This window comes from Lycium ferocissimum, chromosome 10 (assembly GCF_029784015.1).
Source record: "Lycium ferocissimum isolate CSIRO_LF1 chromosome 10, AGI_CSIRO_Lferr_CH_V1, whole genome shotgun sequence".
NCBI classification, from domain to species: Eukaryota; Viridiplantae; Streptophyta; class Magnoliopsida; order Solanales; family Solanaceae; genus Lycium; species Lycium ferocissimum.
Window position 1 is genome coordinate 38770386 of NC_081351.1, and position 9517 is coordinate 38779902.

A 9517-nucleotide genomic window follows, 5' to 3' on the forward strand; every position below is an offset into this window, starting at 1 on the left:
ACTCATGGGTATCAAACACAAGTCTATATTGATTACATACTGAGCTCACAACGTTTAGAATGAAAGTCATGAATGAATTATGAAACTAGAGAATAGAAGTTCTGCAACTATTCAAGGAACTAAGCTTAACTATATTTCTGAGGCAATTAGTAACGTTGTAAACGAATGTGGCGTAGGTAGAATCATTAACATTCCCAAACATAGAGAGTTAGCCTCACATACCTTAACTTCCTGCTTTCTGAGCGTAATACGACGTTCGTCAACCCTTTCAACTTTAATCTATAACAATACAAGTCAAAGAGATTCTATATTAGCACTAATATTCATGCTTGGTCATTTAAGCATTTTATCAAACATTTGGTGGGCATAAAACTTCACCACCTTCATTAATAGTGTTTCCTTAACCCAATTCTCATTCTATTACTTCTAGGTGATTCTACAATCTCAATTAGGTGTAATTAACATCATTCTCCATCACCCATATGATTACAACAATCTCAAGTCAACAATCCAAAACCCTAGCATAGTTCATATGATACTCTCTATCAAACCCATTTATTATTCTCCCAATAACTCATCAATTCACATATATAACTGATTAGATAGTAGAAGTTTTACCTTTTTGATGTACAATCCTCTTGAATTCGAGTTTCAGAGTTCTTTCGTCCAAAACCAAGTATCTATCGATTATCTATGGATTTGAAGGGTTTAATCATGTTAGTAAGGTATTGGGGAATTGAAATCAACTTAGAATCATCGCTAGAACTCACCTTGAAGTGTTCTTGAGGACTGTTACGAGTTCTATCTCCTTATAGGTCGTTTTTCTTGTTTCGGGAAGTTGAGGAAATAAACCCCGACCTTAAATATATGGTAAAATACGTAACCTAGAAAAATACGATACCTGTGCCACCCTTTCCATGCAGAGGTGCCTCACAAGGCAAGGTTTTGGTCATGAACTGCTTCCGCTCGCCCCACCCTTGCGACGCGAGGGTGCCGCAACACTTCCTTCAAGAAATAGGCATAACTCTTTGTACAAAGCACTGTTTGGGCTCCACAATATACTGTTGGAAAGGTATTTCAAAGGGATACAACTTTCCTGTTTTAAGTTTTCTCAAATTATCAACGGATTTTCACAAAATTGGGCAGGAAGGTAGACGTATCGAAAACTTAGCCAATTCTATCGAATCTTAAGCGCCTTACTGTTAGCCATATTGCGATGATCATATCTCCCTACTCCAATCTCTGATAGGCCTGGTCCTTATATGGTTAGAAAGTTATTTCTACGTACTACAACTTTTATTTAGGGTACTTTCCCAAATTCCAAACTAATCAAGGGGTTATGGTTGCTCGAAGTAGGCTTGTCAACCATTTTCGAAAAAGGTTCAAACTTTCAGTTTTTTCTACTAAAACTCTAACGGTACGAGTCTAACCTTAGTTCCAAGATACAGAGTGTAACAAGTTACCCAAAGTTGAGTGACTTTTAGAAGATAAAACAAAGTTGAGTGACTATAGAGGCCACTTACCCAAAGTTGAGTGATCATAGAAGCTTCTAACTCTGGTATATGGAATAAGGATTATAATCTCGAGATAGAATTTTAGATTAGCTTTATCCATGTTTGGTTTGGAATATTAGCTAATCCCAAAATAATGGTTACACTAAAATGGTGGGATAAGTTATCTCATATAGAAGGTGGAATAGCTAGATCGTTTAATTGGTGGAACAAGGGATTATAATTCTGAGATAAGTTGTGGCATATGTTTGATTAATTTTCTTATTTTGGAAACTAGCAATTACAAGATTGTTTATACCACAATTGTTATATTATGTTTGTATCATAGAAGGGTTTTTTTTTTGTTTCCCATCAGGTATTCGGTACCCGCATTGGGCCCGACTAATCCGGATTCGTGCTGGGTAGTCCCACTATGGGGGGAAAGCGCTCCCTAACAATGGTGACTCCATACCAAAGGGGGCTCGAACTCGAGACCTTTGTTAAGGATGGAGTATCGTAGAAAGGTTAAAACTTCTCATATACTATTAGATGTGTTTTAAAATGGTGATTTTCACCCCCAACTTTTCTTTAAAAATCAAACTCCCCCATCAACTATGAAAAATAGACACCCCCCCCCCCCCCAAAATCGTAGGCAATGTCTATTTTACCTTGGTATTTTCAATCCTCCATCTATGTAATACCTTTTTATATTATATAAAATTTACTAATACATTTTTATTTAAATTCATATTATAAGGAGAATAATCCATTAATTTATCACAATGTCAAATATTATTTTTTATGATTGATATTTTAATATTACATGCATTAAGTATATATACACACACACGCATTACCGTTTATTTTTACATATATGTGTGTGTGTATATATGTATGTATATATGTGTATATGTATAGTTAAGTTTCACCTCTCTCTTATTCTCTATTGTCAATATATCAACGAGTTTTGGTTGTCATTAATGGAATATTTTAAATTATGAATTAAAATTCATTTGTGATATAAATAGACAATCTTTTAGGAATTTGTTATAAAATATACCTCTATTTTTATTAATTGTTTTATATGACCTTCATTGAAATATATTTATAAAATTATTATTACATGTTATTTTTAGTTGTATAAATAGATATAAGAGTTTTGATTATTAGTAAAAGAAAATTCTTATTCTTCTCATTTATTTCATTATAGAATGGCATCAAGTTATATACTCAACTAGTGTTTCTCATTTTTCTTTTTCCGTCTCGAAAATAAAATATATATTTTTTTATACAAAATTTGTTACATAGATTAAAGAGATAATAAAAAATCATGATTTTAAAGAAGTAAAAGAAAAAAAAAGTTGATAATGTAAGGGTAAAATAGGAATTTTAAAAAGCCAATTAGGATAAAGGGGGAGAATGACTAATGTTCAAAGTTAAGGAAGGAATTTGTTATAGAATATACCTCTATTTTTATTAATTATTTTATATTACCTTCATTGAAGTTTATTTATAAAATTATTATTACATGTTATTTTTACTAATATAAATAGATATAAGAGTTTTGATTATTAGTAAAAGAAAATTCTTATTCTTCTCATTTATTTCATTATAGAATAGCATCAAGTTATATACCCAACTAGTGTTTCTCACTTTTCTTTTTCCCTCTCGAAAATAAAAAATATATTTTTTTATACAAAATTTGTTACATAGATTAAAGAGATAAAAAAATCATGGTTTTAAATAAGTAAAAGAAAAAAAAAAGTTAATAATGTAAGGATAAAATAGGAATTTTAAAGAGCCAATTAGGATAAAGAAGGATAAAATAAGAATTTTAAAAAGCCAATTAGGATAAAGGGGGAAGAATGACTAATGTTCAAAGTTAAGAGGGGAGTCTGATTTTTAAAGCAAAGTTGAGGGGTGAAAATCGTTTTAAAATTACAGTTCATCCACCTATGGGCACTTACATATCTCGTTATTATTTTCTAGCTTAAGATATCCTCATGACTATCGATTTACCTGTTGACTTGGTGGAGCTTTATAAAAGTAACGTGGCATTTCTATATTAGTTCACGTGAAATAAAAAAGAAAACTTGGCACAAGATGGAAAAATCATTTTGGATGAACCATAAAGAAATGAATGAATGACCGTCCGTTCGGCATAGAAACCTCATTAGGGTCTCACCAAAATGAAAACCAAAATGTACAAGTGTAGCCCAAATTTGGATACATTAAGCATGAGATAATGCATCAATGAATGTAGAAAAGTCTATACAACAATGAATTACTCTGTATGCATGAGGTAGAATTGATATTTTGTTTTTAATTTTGAAATAAATGTCCAAAAATAGAGAAATAACAACAAAAAACGAAGTACAAGTAGTCAAGATACTATGTATCTGGAGTACATTGTAGTTTGTTGGGATTGACACCTTAAGGCAAATCCAGACTCTATAGCCAAGTTAAACAAAAAAATGGCCTTGTTGGAAATCTTTAGCTTATGTTTGTGATTTTTTTTTTTTTTTTTTAAATACAGAATATGTTGCAAGAACTTGAACAACAGTGTAAACAAAATCTAAAAATGCAATAATAAGCCAAAAATAAATAACTCAGAGGTATGGCTGTGGAAGAGCTTTGGAGGAAGGGGGGGTTTGTTGGTGGAAGAGAGCCAATAGTAAGGTGATAATTTAGACTCATTGTCGCTGATCTTAGGGTTTAGGCAAGAATTCTGGAAGTGAAATGTAGAAGAGATTAGATGGCGATATGAAGCTTAAAAAAGATGAAAAATTAGTGAAGAAACTAGAACGAAACAAAAAATTCCGTAAAAAGACATACAAAAAAGATTAAAATTTATCTGTAAAATGGAGTACACCCATTTTCAGAATGAGCACTATATCAGCCAATTTTTTTTTTTCAACTTGGAATATAGTTAAAAATAAAAAAATTGAGAGTCTTCAAAAATCTTTGTGGCCATTTTTGGTGTTAGCATGTAAAGAGACAAAGTCTTGTACAATATTTGTATCAGAGAAAGGAGGAGATGAGCAAATTTGAGTCTTGTAAATTTTTTTTGTAGAGAAAGAAAGTGCATGTGTATGCTATAGAGGGAAGTCAACGTAAATAACTCTCTTCTCTCCTTCATTTTCTTTGAACGTTATACAAAACCTTAAACACAAACTGAATCCAAAGACCAAGTACTAGTAGTTTATATTTATTCAAAGGTAAATGCTGTAGTTTCTTTTTTGTCGATCGAGGGTCGAGGGGGGGGGGGGAGAATAAGAAAAAATCAAGGAGGCTGATTATCATTTTGAAATTTAGGCGGAGATTGGGGCTGCATTTCTACAAGAAAGCTATCAAGAAGGTATCGTTTTTTTTTTTTTTATAGCAAAAAGAAGAAAACGGTACAAGAAAGGAAGAGATGAGTAATGAAACATTTTGAAAGAGAACAGACGTAATATAGAAGAAGGTATATGGATGGGATACTAACATTAGTTTATTAGAAAACAAGACTCAAATCTGAATTTTTCATCTAAAGAAAGATTTAAAAGCTCATATACCTCTGCAACTGCTATTTGTACCATTTTTTTTAATGAAACACCATCTCTTTCATATGTCATATTGAGTGTTACAGAATTTTCTTCAGAAAAAAAAGAAGTGAAAGAACCTAAAATAAATAGAAAGTAAAGAAGAACGAAAATTTTGAAACAAAGTCAAAAGATTCCTTTTTTTTTTTTTTTTAAATTTGAGTGTCCTTTCTATTTGAAAACTGAAGTCGCATTGCACCTTCTTCCTTGAGGGTAGAAATTTTAGGATCAAAGATTCAATGCAATAAAAAAAATGCGGCAACTAAAACTTTTGTGAAAAAAATTAATGATTGTAGAGATAGAGAAGTTCACCAAAAATATAACTAATGTAAGAGAAGGAAGATTTGATAAATTAATACGAATAATACACGGCAGGACACTTATTTGCTAAAACAACTAAGTTGATTACACTTTCATAAAGACACTAGTGTTATTACTTTTTCAGTAAACCGGTAACAATCCTTTGCTTGCATTGCCATCTGTTTCCATAGGAATAATCTATTATCCAAAAAAATTGGATAGAAAGGAACAAGGGCAAAGATTTATGCAAAAATTGGTCTTTGAAGGACTGTTGTAAAGATATTTTATAAAGATATCAACCTTGGTATTGCCATATCAATTTATAACTGTGAATCAGTTGTGACATGAAATGGAGCAAGAAAGAGCACTGTCAAACATGCATTGCAATAAAAACTTACGGATAAGGGCATAGAATATGTCACAGTTGGACACTTTATACACATTACATAAATTATGAAGAAAACCAAACTAGTAAGTAAAATGCTCAAGTCTTCAAAACCACTCGATAAGATTGGAGTTGTTGATCCTGTTTCATCATCAAAGCATACATGGCAAGACCCGTTCTAGTCAAGACTATATAACACAAGAATACAGTAGCAAACAAAAGACAAAAATTGAAATATAGCAGGACCATATGTTGAATTGTGGTGTATAATTTATTGCTTTGTTTATGGATTTCAGTTGATGAACTTAGTTGGTTTGGATTTAGAGCCTCACTGCAAATTGTGTCCAAGACAAAATGTAATAATAAGCCACCAACGTAGCAAATGTTTTAGCATCCATAGAGTAGCAAAAGGCACACATCCGCTTTGCATATAGATTGAACTGTGGCTCTTTACTAATTTCCATAACTATTCATTCCTACACCTCCGAAGTTGTATGTTCTAAAAGTGCTGCTTAAGAATTCCTTAGTATATCGAACTCATCCACTAACAGAAGAAAACACTTCAAATGTTGGTTGGAAATTCTAACTTCATCAATTAGCTAATGAATTCCTTGCGGAACTTTATAGGAGTTGTTAGGACTCCTACCAGTCAAGTTCATCTGTTCTTTGTAAGTTCACAACAGTAGTACATAAATCACAATTAAAAACTCTTGTGCAGGCAGGAAATCAGTGGCAGTTGACAAATGAACAAAACCTTTTTCCTATCCAGAAGAAGAAATTTAGAGCACCTAAACAGGTGCTTATGACTTGGATAATAAAGCGCATATCTAAATCACTTTATAGAGAACAATGACAAAAGAAATGGGTGTGGATCACAAACAAGTTATACATCAGAAGCTATAACCCTTGAATAACCGTCATTCACTTTGAAGAAATCATTTGATTCATATGAGCAACAATGTGAGTGGACTAATTAACATCAATAACAAAACTACAAACATTTTGTTTATAGGCCTAAAATGACCTAGAGGAGCATCACCTATTAAAACCCTTTGTATCCTGGGCTCTTTCAAGTATTAAAATCGCACCCTGATAACCCTAAAATGGAATTCAACAAACCCTTTGTATCCTAGGCTGTCTATAATTAAAATTACCCCTAAAATGGAATTCAACAAGCCCTTTGTATCCCAAGCTCTTTCGAGGCAACAAGCCCTTTGTATCCCAAGCTCTTTCGAGGATTAAAATAACCCCTAAAATCGAATTCAACAAGCCCTTTGTATCCTAGGCTCTGTCTAGAATTAAAATTACCCCTAAAATAGAATTCAACACACCTTTTGTATCTTGGACTCTGTCAAGGGTTAAAATTACACCCTGATAGCCCTAAAATGGAATTCAACAAACCCTTTGCATTCTAGGCTTTGTCAAGAGTTAATTAGACCCTGATAGCCATAAAATGAAATTCAACAAAGTTATACGTCAAAAGCTACATTCAATTTGAAGAGATCATTTGATTCATATGAGCAAATACACCCTACCCCTATCCTGTTTTAACAAGAAATCAAGTATAATTTTACTTTCTTGTATCAATTTATTTCATGGTGTATAATTTGACATTAATTAAGATTTATTATGAAACTTATGATCTAAGAGTCAGTTTGGATATAAGTTTTTCTTTTTAAAAAATTATTTGATTACACTTTTAGAATGAATTTTTTTTCTTTAATATTTGAAAATATTATTTTTTAACCTTAACTTCATAAACTACCTTTATTTTCAAGAAATATCACTCTTTTCCTATTCAAACACCTAAAATAGTCATTATTATCTGTATAGTTATAAATTACTTTCATTAAAAGATACTTCAAATAGTTGAGATATAATATCTTTTTGGTAAAAAGTTGCAACACATAAATCAAAACAAAGGAATCATTATTAGATGACGTGTTGGATCTATTGACTAAGAATATCTCACTGGATATATGCCAAAAAAAATAAAAAACTGTACTGTAAGTTGCAAAATTATATAAAGATAAAATTGCAAACCATAAAGCTACATTTCTAACTTGGGTTGAGACTCACTACTCTTCTGTGTCAATCTATTTTACCATGTAATAAGGGTTACAACATGAAATTGCAACAGATTTGAAACAAAGTCAAAAGTTTTTTTTTTTTTTTTTTTGTTAAATTTAAGTGTCCTTTCAATTTGAAAACTAAAGTTGGCATTGTACCTTCTGCCTTGAAGGTAGAAATTTTAGGATTAGGAGAATCAATGCAATAAAAAAGTGCAACAAGTAAAACTTTTGTGAAAAAAATTCATGATTGTAGAGATAGAGAAGTTACCAAAAATATAACTAATGTAAATAATGTAAGAGAAGGAAGATTTGATAAATTAATATGAATAATACACGGCAGGACGAAGTGTGTATTGTGTCAAACACAATAGGAGACTAAAGAGCACCTATTCGCAGAATGTTCGTATGCAAAGCAATTGTGGGGAAGATTGATGGATTGGATGCACTGGCCAGCAAATACTACATTAAACAATGGTCAGATGATGAAATGGATCCTTCAGCAGACCAAAAGGAAATCAAGTCATGCACTGTAGCTCAAATTGATTTATACAGAATCAGTTCATGCACTCTGGACTGAGCGGAATACTAGGATTTTTGATCAAAAACAGAGAGAACCTGATAGTATAGCTAGGGAAATAGCTTGTGTGTGTAATGTTAAATTGTCATCAAAGCTAAGATCTATCCTACAATGTTGTTTCTTCTGAGTGTAACTAGCTTTAGATGCTTCGAGTGAGGGAATTTGTTTGTGCAGATTTATACTTTGATCAGCAAGCTGTGATGTAGCTATGTTGTGGTTCTTATTTGCCTACTAGGTGATCAATACAATTGATTAGTTACCAAAAAAAAAATAACACACTGCAGGACACCTTTTTGCTAAAGCAACTAAGTTGATTACACTTTCATAAAGACACTGTGTAGTTTTACATCATGTCATAGCCTGTATGTATATCTACTTGATAAAGACTTTTATTGCTAGTTTTTTTTACTTCTCGTTTCGTCTCATGTAAAAGTATTTGCTTTGGCACAAAATTTAAGAAAAACTTGTTTTTTCGAAAGTAGTGTTCTAAGATAATCTATAAAAAATTTAGTGACCGTAAAGCATTTTGTTAAACATTTCTTAAATTATAACTACTCTCTATTAAAGTACAAAACTTCTAAAACAAACTACCATAGCTCTTTACTTACATCAACTTGACAACAGTACTAATAACCCCTTGATTTGACAATTACACTCCAAATAAACAATAGCTTTAGTACTGTATGCAAACCTTTTACCCCAATTACACTTCTCTCATTTTTCTCTTAAATTGCTATCAACTATTAGCTCCCAAAATGGTATCCATTTTATTATGAAAACTTTGTTTTCATTCCTACTTACTAGACGGATTGTATTTTTTCTTCAGTGGTAGGAGTTTTTCTCGCTATTTATTTGACAAACATTGTCGAATGGCACCTTTTGATGAGAGATATGAACAAGAGAGCTTCGAGCAAACTAGATTGTTTTCCTTTGTTATATTCTATAATATTAGAAATTGAAAAAAAATAGCGAATCTGGGTATTTATAACCCGAATATTTTAAATGACTAAAAGGAAAAAAGATCACTCATTATTGTGAATGGAAGGAACTCGGGGAATCCTTTTGAACAACCTCGTTATAATAGGAAAAAAAATAAATATAAACGCCTTATA